General features: G+C 29.8%; 1 protein-coding gene across 1 annotated transcript in view; it reads right to left on the bottom strand.

Moving 5' to 3' along the window:
• zranb1a (zinc finger, RAN-binding domain containing 1a) overlaps positions 1-12,126 on the bottom strand; it is a 45,143-nt gene that overhangs the window by 15,610 nt on the left and 17,407 nt on the right. The window lies entirely within an intron of this gene.

The following is a 12,126-nucleotide window of genomic DNA, read 5'->3' as shown; positions in this document are numbered from 1 at the left end:
TTTATGACTTTTTGAGGTCAAAAAAAATTTTGACTTTTTTTGTCCGATTTTGACGCCTTACTATACTATGACGTTTTTTATGACTTTTTGAGGTCTAAAAAAATTTTGACTTTTTTTGTCCGATTTTGACGCCTTACTATACTATGACGTTTTTTATGACTTTTGGAGGTCGAAAAAATTTTTGACTTTTTTTGGCCGAAAAAACGCCATACTATACTATGACGTTTTTTATGACTTTTTGAGGTCAAAAAAAATTTCGACTTTTTTTGGCCGAAAAAAACGCCATACTATACTATGACGTTTTTTATGACTTTTGAGGTTAAAAATTTTTTTGACTTTTTTTGGCCGAAAAAAACGCCATACTATACTATGACGTTTTTTATGACTTTTTGAGGTCGAAAAAATTTTTGACTTTTTTTGGCCGAAAAAAACGCCTTACTATACTATGACGTTTTTTATGACTTTTTGAGGTCTAAAAAAATTTTGACTTTTTTTGTCCGATTTTGACGCCTTACTATACTATGACGTTTTTTATGACTTTTTGAGGTCGAAAAAAATTTTGACTTTTTTTGGCCGAAAAAAACGCCATACTATACTATGACGTTTTTTATGACTTTTTGAGGTCTAAAAAAATTTTGACTTTTTTTGGCCGATTTTGACGCCTTACTATACTATGACGTTTTATATGACTTTTTGAGGTCGAAAAATTTTTTGACTTTTTTTGGCCGAAAAAAACGCCATACTATACTATGACGTTTTTTATGACTTTTTGAGGTCAAAAAAAAAATTGACTTTTTTTGGCCGAAAAAAACGCCATACTATACTATGACGTTTTTTATGACTTTTTGAGGTCGAAAAAAATTTTGACTTTTTTTGGCCGAAAAAAACGCCATACTATACTATGACGTTTTTTATGACTTTTTGAGGTCAAAAAATTTTTTGACTTTTTTTGGCCGAAAAAAACGCCATACTATACTATGACGTTTTTTATGACTTTTTGAGGTCTAAAAAAATTTTGACTTTTTTTGGCCGATTTTGACGCCTTACTATACTATGACGTTTTATATGACTTTTTGAGGTCGAAAATTTTTTTGACTTTTTTTGGCCGAAAAAAACGCCATACTATACTATGACGTTTTTTATGACTTTTTGAGGTCAAAAAATTTTTTGACTTTTTTTGGCCGAAAAAAACGCCATACTATACTATGACGTTTTTTATGACTTTTTAAGGTCGAAAAAAAAATTGACTTTTTTTGGCCGAAAAAAACGCCATACTATACTATGACGTTTTTTATGACTTTTTGAGGTCTAAAAAAATTTTGACTTTTTTTGGCCGATTTTGACGCCTTACTATACTATGACGTTTTATATGACTTTTTGAGGTCGAAAATTTTTTTGACTTTTTTTGGCCGAAAAAAACGCCATACTATACTATGACGTTTTTTATGACTTTTTAAGGTCGAAAAAAAAATTGACTTTTTTTGGCCGAAAAAAACGCCATACTATACTATGACGTTTTTTATGACTTTTTGAGGTCTAAAAAAATTTTGACTTTTTTTGGCCGATTTTGACGCCTTACTATACTATGACGTTTTATATGACTTTTTGAGGTCGAAAAATTTTTTGACTTTTTTTGGCCGAAAAAAACGCCATACTATACTATGACGTTTTTTATGACTTTTTGAGGTCAAAAAAAAAATTGACTTTTTTTGGCCGAAAAAAACGCCATACTATACTATGACGTTTTTTATGACTTTTTGAGGTCGAAAAATTTTTTTGACTTTTTTTGGCCGAAAAAACGCCATACTGTACTATGACGTTTTTTATGACTTTTTGAGGTCGAAAAAAAATTTGACTTTTTTTGGCCGAAAAAAACGCCTTACTATACTATGACGTTTTTTTATGACTTTTTGAGGTTAAAAATTTTTTGACTTTTTTTGTCCGATTTTGACGCCTTACTATACTATGACGTTTTTTATGACTTTTTGAGGTCAAAAAAAATTTTGACTTTTTTTGGCCGAAAAAAACGCCATACTATACTATGACGTTTTTTATGACTTTTTGAGGTCAAAAAAAATTTTGACTTTTTTTGTCCGATTTTGACGCCTTACTATACTATGACGTTTTTTTATGACTTTTGGAGGTCGAAAAAATTTTTGACTTTTTTTGTCCGATTTTGACGCCTTACTATACTATGACGTTTTTTATGACTTTTTGAGGTCGAAAAAAATTTTGACTTTTTTTGGCCGAAAAAAACGCCATACTATACTATGACGTTTTTAATGACTTTTTGAGGTCTAAAAAAATTTTGACTTTTTTTGGCCGATTTTGACGCCTTACTATACTATGACGTTTTATATGACTTTTTGAGGTCGAAAATTTTTTTGACTTTTTTTGGCCGAAAAAAACGCCATACTATACTATGACGTTTTTTATGACTTTTTAAGGTCGAAAAAAAAATTGACTTTTTTTGGCCGAAAAAAACGCCATACTATACTATGACGTTTTTTATGACTTTTTGAGGTCGAAAAAATTTTTGACTTTTTTTGGCCGAAAAAAACGCCATACCTTACTATGACGTTTTTTATGACTTTTTGAGGTCAAAAAAAATTTTGACTTTTTTTGTCCGATTTTGACGCCATACTATACTATGACGTTTTTTATGACTCTTGGAGGTCGAAAAAAAATTTGACTTTTTTTGGCCGAAAAAAACGCCATACTATACTATGACGTTTTTTATGACTTTTTGAGGTCTAAAAAAATTTTGACTTTTTTTGGCCGATTTTGACGCCTTACTATACTATGACGTTTTATATGACTTTTTGAGGTCGAAAATTTTTTGACTTTTTTTGGCCGAAAAAAACGCCATACTATACTATGACGTTTTTTATGACTTTTTGAGGTCAAAAAAAAAATTGACTTTTTTTGGCCGAAAAAAACGCCATACTATACTATGACGTTTTTTATGACTTTTTGAGGTCGAAAAAATTTTTGACTTTTTTTGGCCGAAAAAAACGCCTTACTATACTATGACGTTTTTTATGACTTTTTGAGGTCGAAAAAAATTTTGACTTTTTTTGGCCGAAAAAAACGCCATACTATACTATGACGTTTTTTATGACTTTTTGAGGTCAAAAAATTTTTTGACTTTTTTTGGCCGAAAAAAACGCCATACTATACTATGACGTTTTTTATGACTTTTTGAGGTCTAAAAAAATTTTGACTTTTTTTGGCCGATTTTGACGCCTTACTATACTATGACGTTTTATATGACTTTTTGAGGTCGAAAATTTTTTTGACTTTTTTTGGCCGAAAAAAACGCCATACTATACTATGACGTTTTTTATGACTTTTTGAGGTCAAAAAATTTTTTGACTTTTTTTGGCCGAAAAAAACGCCATACTATACTATGACGTTTTTTATGACTTTTTGAGGTCGAAAAATGTTTTGACTTTTTTTGGCCGAAAAAAACGCCATACTATACTATGACGTTTTTTATGACTTTTTGAGGTCTAAAAAATTTTTGACTTTTTGTGGCCGATTTTGACGCCTTACTATACTATGACGTTTTATATGACTTTTTGAGGTCGAAAATTTTTTTGACTTTTTTTGGCCGAAAAAAACGCCATACTATACTATGACGTTTTTTATGACTTTTTAAGGTCGAAAAAAAAATTGACTTTTTTTGGCCGAAAAAAACGCCATACTATACTATGACGTTTTTTATGACTTTTTGAGGTCTAAAAAAATTTTGACTTTTTTTGGCCGATTTTGACGCCTTACTATACTATGACGTTTTATATGACTTTTTGAGGTCGAAAAATTTTTTGACTTTTTTTGGCCGAAAAAAACGCCATACTATACTATGACGTTTTTTATGACTTTTTGAGGTCAAAAAAAAAATTGACTTTTTTTGGCCGAAAAAAACGCCATACTATACTATGACGTTTTTTATGACGTTTTGAGGTCGAAAAATTTTTTTGACTTTTTTTGGCCGAAAAAACGCCATACTGTACTATGACGTTTTTTATGACTTTTTGAGGTCGAAAAACAATTTGACTTTTTTTGGCCGAAAAAAACGCCTTACTATACTATGACGTTTTTTTATGACTTTTTGAGGTTAAAAATTTTTTGACTTTTTTTGTCCGATTTTGACGCCTTACTATACTATGACGTTTTTTATGACTTTTTGAGGTCAAAAAAAATTTTGACTTTTTTTGGCCGAAAAAAACGCCATACTATACTATGACGTTTTTTATGACTTTTTGAGGTCGAAAAAATTTTTGACTTTTTTTGGCCGAAAAAAACGCCATACCTTACTATGACGTTTTTTATGACTTTTTGAGGTCAAAAAAAATTTTGACTTTTTTTGTCCGATTTTGACGCCTTACTATACTATGACGTTTTTTATGACTCTTGGAGGTCGAAAAAATTTTTGACTTTTTTTGGTCGAAAAAAACGCCATACTACACTATGACTTTTTTTATGACTTTTTGAGGTCAAAAAAAATTTTGACTTTTTTTGTCCGATTTTGACGCCTTACTATACTATGACGTTTTTTATGACTTTTTGAGGTCGAAAAATTTTTTGACTTTTTTTGGCCGAAAAAAAACGCCATACTATACTATGACGTTTTTTATGACTTTTTGAGGTCTAAAAAAATTTTGACTTTTTTTGTCCGATTTTGACGCCTTACTATACTATGACGTTTTTTATGACTTTTGGAGGTCGAAAAAATTTTTGACTTTTTTTGGCCGAAAAAAACGCCATACTATACTATGACGTTTTTTATGACTTTTTAAGGTCGAAAAAAAAATTGACTTTTTTTGGCCGAAAAAAACGCCATACTATACTATGACGTTTTTTATGACTTTTTGAGGTCGAAAAATTTTTTGACTTTTTTTGGCCGAAAAAAACGCCATACTATACTATGACGTTTTTTATGACTTTTTGAGGTCGAAAAAATTTTTGACTTTTTTTGGCCGAAAAAAACGCCATACTATACTATGACGTTTTTTATGACTTTTTGAGATCGAAAAAAATTTTGACTTTTTTTGTCCGGTTTTGACGCCTTACTATACTATGACGTTTTTTATGACTTTTTGAGGTCGAAAAAAATTTTGACTTTTTTTGGCCGAAAAAAACGCCATACTATACTATGACGTTTTTTATGACTTTTTGAGGTCGAAAAAAATTTTGACTTTTTTTGGTCGAAAAAAACGCCATACTACACTATGACTTTTTTTATGACTTTTTGAGGTCAAAAAAATTTTGACTTTTTTTGTCCGATTTTGACGCCTTACTATACTATGACGTTTTTTATGACTTTTTGAGGTCGAAAAATTTTTTGACTTTTTTTGGCCGAAAAAAATGCCATACTATACTATGACGTTTTTTATGACTTTTTGAGGTCAAAAAAATTTTTGACTTTTTTTGTCCGATTTTGACGCCTTACTATACTATGACGTTTTTTATGACTTTTTGAGGTCGAAAAAAATTTTGACTTTTTTTGGCCGAAAAAAACGCCATACTATACTATGACGTTTTTTATGAATTTTTGAGGTCAAAAATTTTTTTGACTTTTTTTGGCCGAAAAAAACGCCATACTATACTATGACGTTTTTTATGACTTTTTGAGGTCGAAAAATTTTTTGACTTTTTTTGGCCGAAAAAAAGCCTTACTATACTATGACGTTTTTTATGACTTTTTGAGGTCAAAAAAAATTTTGACTTTTTTTGTCCGATTTTGACGCCTTACTATACTATGACGTTTTTTATGACTTTTTGAGGTCGAAAAAATTTTTGACTTTTTTTGGCCGAAAAAAACGCCATACTATACTATGACGTTTTTTATGACTTTTTGAGGTCAAAAAAATTTTTGACTTTTTTTGTCCGATTTTGACGCCTTACTATACTATGACGTTTTTTATGACTTTTTGAGGTCGAAAAAAATTTTGACTTTTTTTGGCCGAAAAAAACGCCATACTATACTATGACGTTTTTTATGACTTTTTGAGGTCAAAAAAAAAATTGACTTTTTTTGGCCGAAAAAAACGCCATACTATACTATGACGTTTTTTATGACTTTTTGAGGTCGAAAAATTTTTTGACTTTTTTTGGCCGAAAAAAAGCCTTACTATACTATGACGTTTTTTATGACTTTTTGAGGTCAAAAAAAATTTTGACTTTTTTTGTCCGATTTTGACGCCTTACTATACTATGACGTTTTTTATGACTTTTTGAGGTCGAAAAAATTTTTGACTTTTTTTGGCCGAAAAAAACGCCATACTATACTATGACGTTTTTTATGACTTTTTGAGGTCAAAAAAATTTTTGACTTTTTTTGTCCGATTTTGACGCCTTACTATACTATGACGTTTTTTATGACTTTTTGAGGTCGAAAAAAATTTTGACTTTTTTTGGCCGAAAAAAACGCCATACTATACTATGACGTTTTTTATGACTTTTTGAGGTCAAAAAATTTTTTGACTTTTTTTGGCCAAAAAAAACGCCATACTATACTATGACGTTTTTTATGACTTTTTGAGGTCGAAAAAAATTTTGACTTTTTTTGGCCGATTTTGACGCCTTACTATACTATGACGTTTTATATGACTTTTTGAGGTCGAAAATTTTTTTGACTTTTTTTGGCCGAAAAAAACGCCATACTATACTATGACGTTTTTTATGACTTTTTGAGGTCAAAAAAAAATTGACTTTTTTTGGCCGAAAAAAACGCCATACTATACTATGACGTTTTTTATGACTTTTTGAGGTCGAAAAATTTTTTTGACTTTTTTTGGCCGAAAAAACGCCATACTGTACTGACGTTTTTTATGACTTTTTGAGGTCGAAAAAAAATTTGACTTTTTTTGGCCGAAAAAAAACGCCTTACTATACTATGACATTTTTTATGACTTTTTGAGGTTAAAAAATTTTTGACTTTTTTTGTCCGATTTTGACGCCTTACTATACTATGATGTTTTTATGACTTTTTGAGGTCGAAAAAAATTTTGACTTTTTTTGGCCGAAAAAAACGCCATACTATACTATGACGTTTTTTATGACTTTTTGAGGTCTAAAAAAATTTTGACTTTTTTTGTCCGATTTTGACGCCTTACTATACTATGACGTTTTTTATGACTTTTGGAGGTCTAAAAAAATTTTGACTTTTTTTGGCCGAAAAAAACGCCATACTATACTATGACGTTTTTTATGACTTTTTGAGGTCGAAAAATTTTTTGACTTTTTTTGGCCGAAAAAAACGCCATACTATACTATGACGTTTTTTATGACTTTTTGAGGTCAAAAAATTTTTTGACTTTTTTTGGCCGAAAAAAACGCCATACTATACTATGACGTTTTTTATGACTTTTTGAGGTCAAAAAATTTTTTGACTTTTTTTGGCCGAAAAAAACGCCATACTATACTATGACGTTTTTTATGACTTTTTGAGGTCTAAAAAAATTTTGACTTTTTTTGGCCGATTTTGACGCCTTACTATACTATAACGTTTTATATGACTTTTTGAGGTCGAAAATTTTTTTGACTTTTTTTGGCCGAAAAAAACGCCATACTATACTATGACGTTTTTTATGACTTTTTAAGGTCGAAAAAAAATTTGACTTTTTTTGGCCGAAAAAAACGCCATACTATACTATGACGTTTTTTATGACTTTTTGAGGTCTAAAAAAATTTTGACTTTTTTTGGCCGATTTTGACGCCTTACTATACTATGACGTTTTATATGACTTTTTGAGGTCGAAAAAAACGCCATACTATACTATGACGTTTTTTATGACTTTTTGAGGTCGAAAAAAAATTTGACTTTTTTTGGCCGAAAAAAACGCCATACTATACTATGACGTTTTTTATGACTTTTTGAGGTCGAAAAAAAATTTTGACTTTTTTTGTCCGATTTTGACGCCTTACTATACTATGACGTTTTTTATGACTTTTTGAGGTCTAAAAAAATTTTGACTTTTTTTGTCCGATTTTGACGCCTTACTATACTATGACGATTTTTATGACTTTTTGAGGTCAAAAAAAATTTTGACTTTTTTTGGCCGAAAAAAACGCCATACTATACTATGACGTTTTTTATGACTTTTTGAGGTCTAAAAAAATTTTGACTTTTTTTGGCCGATTTTGACGCCTTACTATACTATGACGTTTTATATGACTTTTTGAGGTCGAAAATTTTTTTGACTTTTTTTGGCCGAAAAAAACACCATACTATACTATGACGTTTTTTATGACTTTTTGAGGTCAAAAAAATTTTTGACTTTTTTTGGCCGAAAAAAACGCCATACTATACTATGACGTTTTTTATGACTTTTTGAGGTCTAAAAAAATTTTGACTTTTTTTGGCCGATTTTGACGCCTTACTATACTATGACGTTTTATATGACTTTTTGAGGTCGAAAATTTTTTTGACTTTTTTTGGCCGAAAAAAACGCCATACTATACTATGACGTTTTTTATGACTTTTTGAGGTCAAAAAATTTTTTGACTTTTTTTGTCCGAAAAAAACGCCTTACTATACTATGACGTTTTTTATGACTTTTTGAGGTCTAAAAAAATTTTGACTTTTTTTGTCCGATTTTGACGCCTTACTATACTATGACGTTTTTTATGACTTTTGGAGGTCGAAAAAATTTTTGACTTTTTTTGGCCGAAAAAAACGCCATACTATACTATGACGTTTTTTATGACTTTTTGAGGTCAAAAAAAATTTCGACTTTTTTTGGCCGAAAAAAACGCCATACTATACTATGACGTTTTTTATGACTTTTGAGGTTAAAAAATTTTTTGACTTTTTTTGGCCGAAAAAAACGCCATACTATACTATGACGTTTTTTATGACTTTTTGAGGTCGAAAAAATTTTTGACTTTTTTTGGCCGAAAAAAACGCCTTACTATACTATGACGTTTTTTATGACTTTTTGAGGTCGAAAAAATTTTTGACTTTTTTTGGCCGAAAAAAACGCCATACTATACTATGACGTTTTTTATGACTTTTTGAGGTCAAAAAATTTTTTGACTTTTTTTGGCCGAAAAAAACGCCATACTATACTATGACGTTTTTTATGACTTTTTGAGGTCTAAAAAAATTTTGACTTTTTTTGGCCGATTTTGACGCCTTACTATACTATGACGTTTTATATGACTTTTTGAGGTCGAAAATTTTTTTGACTTTTTTTGGCCGAAAAAAACGCCATACTATACTATGACGTTTTTTATGACTTTTTGAGGTCAAAAAATTTTTTGACTTTTTTTGGCCGAAAAAAACGCCATACTATACTATGACGTTTTTTATGACTTTTTGAGGTCGAAAAATGTTTTGACTTTTTTTGGCCGAAAAAAACGCCATACTATACTATGACGTTTTTTATGACTTTTTGAGGTCTAAAAAAATTTTGACTTTTTTTGGCCGATTTTGACGCCTTACTATACTATGACGTTTTATATGACTTTTTGAGGTCGAAAAATTTTTTGACTTTTTTTGGCCGAAAAAAACGCCATACTATACTATGACGTTTTTTATGACTTTTTGAGGTCAAAAAAATTTTTGACTTTTTTTGGCCGAAAAAAACGCCTTACTATACTATGACGTTTTTTATGACTTTTTGAGGTCGAAAAAATTTTTGACTTTTTTTGGCCGAAAAAAACGCCATACTATACTATGACGTTTTTTATGACTTTTTGAGGTCAAAAAAAAAATTGACTTTTTTTGGCCGAAAAAAACGCCATACTATACTATGACGTTTTTTATGGCTTTTTGAGGTCTAAAAAAATTTTGACTTTTTTTGGCCGATTTTGACGCCTTACTATACTATGACGTTTTATATGACTTTTTGAGGTCGAAAATTTTTTTGACTTTTTTTGGCCGAAAAAAACGCCATACTATACTATGACGTTTTTTATGACTTTTTGAGGTCAAAAAATTTTTTGACTTTTTTTGGCCGAAAAAAACGCCATACTATACTATGACGTTTTTTATGACTTTTTGAGGTCGAAAAATGTTTTGACTTTTTTTGGCCGAAAAAAACGCCATACTATACTATGACGTTTTTTATGACTTTTTGAGGTCTAAAAAATTTTTGACTTTTTGTGGCCGATTTTGACGCCTTACTATACTATGACGTTTTATATGACTTTTTGAGGTCGAAAATTTTTTTGACTTTTTTTGGCCGAAAAAAACGCCATACTATACTATGACGTTTTTTATGACTTTTTAAGGTCGAAAAAAAAATTGACTTTTTTTGGCCGAAAAAAACGCCATACTATACTATGACGTTTTTTATGACTTTTTGAGGTCTAAAAAAATTTTGACTTTTTTTGGCCGATTTTGACGCCTTACTATACTATGACGTTTTATATGACTTTTTGAGGTCGAAAAATTTTTTGACTTTTTTTGGCCGAAAAAAACGCCATACTATACTATGACGTTTTTTATGACTTTTTGAGGTCAAAAAAAAAATTGACTTTTTTTGGCCGAAAAAAACGCCATACTATACTATGACGTTTTTTATGACTTTTTGAGATCGAAAAATTTTTTTGACTTTTTTTGGCGGAAAAAACGCCATACTGTACTATGACGTTTTTTATGACTTTTTGAGGTCGAAAAAAAATTTGACTTTTTTTGGCCGAAAAAAACGCCTTACTATACTATGACGTTTTTTTATGACTTTTTGAGGTTAAAAATTTTTTGACTTTTTTTGTCCGATTTTGACGCCTTACTATACTATGACGTTTTTTATGACTTTTTGAGGTCAAAAAAAATTTTGACTTTTTTTGGCCGAAAAAAACGCCATACTATACTATGACGTTTTTTATGACTTTTTGAGGTCAAAAAAAATTTTGACTTTTTTTGTCCGATTTTGACGCCTTACTATACTATGACGTTTTTTTATGACTTTTGGAGGTCGAAAAAATTTTTGACTTTTTTTGTCCGATTTTGACGCCTTACTATACTATGACGTTTTTTATGACTTTTTGAGGTCTAAAAAAATTTTGACTTTTTTTGGCCGAAAAAAACGCCATACTATACTATGACGTTTTTTATGACTTTTTGAGGTCTAAAAAAATTTTGACTTTTTTTGGCCGATTTTGACGCCTTACTATACTATGACGTTTTATATGACTTTTTGAGGTCGAAAATTTTTTTGACTTTTTTTGGCCGAAAAAAACGCCATACTATACTATGACGTTTTTTATGACTTTTTAAGGTCGAAAAAAAAATTGACTTTTTTTGGCCGAAAAAAACGCCATACTATATATACTATGACGTTTTTTATGACTTTTTGAGGTCGAAAAAAATTTTGACTTTTTTTGGCCGAAAAAAACGCCATACTATACTATGACGTTTTTTATGACTTTTTGAGGTCGAAAAAATTTTTGACTTTTTTTGGCCGAAAAAAACGCCATACCTTACTATGACGTTTTTTATGACTTTTTGAGGTCAAAAAAAATTTTGACTTTTTTTGTCCGATTTTGACGCCTTACTATACTATGACGTTTTTTATGACTCTTGGAGGTCGAAAAAATTTTTGACTTTTTTTGGTCGAAAAAAACGGCATACTACACTATGACTTTTTTTATGACTTTTTGAGGTCAAAAAAAATTTTGACTTTTTTTGTCCGATTTTGACGCCTTACTATACTATGACGTTTTTTATGACTTTTTGAGGTCGAAAAATTTTTTGACTTTTTTTGGCCGAAAAAAAACGCCATACTATACTATGACGTTTTTTATGACTTTTTGAGGTCTAAAAAAATTTTGACTTTTTTTGTCCGATTTTGACGCCTTACTATACTATGACGTTTTTTATGACTTTTGGAGGTCGAAAAAATTTTTGACTTTTTTTGGCCGAAAAAAACGCCATACTATACTATGACGTTTTTTATGACTTTTTAAGGTCGAAAAAAAAATTGACTTTTTTTGGCCGAAAAAAACGCCATACTATACTATGACGTTTTTTATGACTTTTTGAGGTCGAAAAATTTTTTGACTTTTTTTGGCCGAAAAAAACGCCATACTATACTATGACGTTTTTTATGACTTTTTGAGGTCGAAAAATTTTTTGACTTTTTTTGGCCGAAAAAAACGCCATACTATACTATG

This window comes from Toxotes jaculatrix, chromosome 21 (genome assembly GCF_017976425.1).
Source record: "Toxotes jaculatrix isolate fToxJac2 chromosome 21, fToxJac2.pri, whole genome shotgun sequence".
Lineage (NCBI taxonomy): Eukaryota > Metazoa > Chordata > Actinopteri > Toxotidae > Toxotes > Toxotes jaculatrix.
The sequence above is the reverse complement of the archived record's forward strand: the minus strand, read 5'-3'. Positions and strand labels throughout refer to the sequence as shown.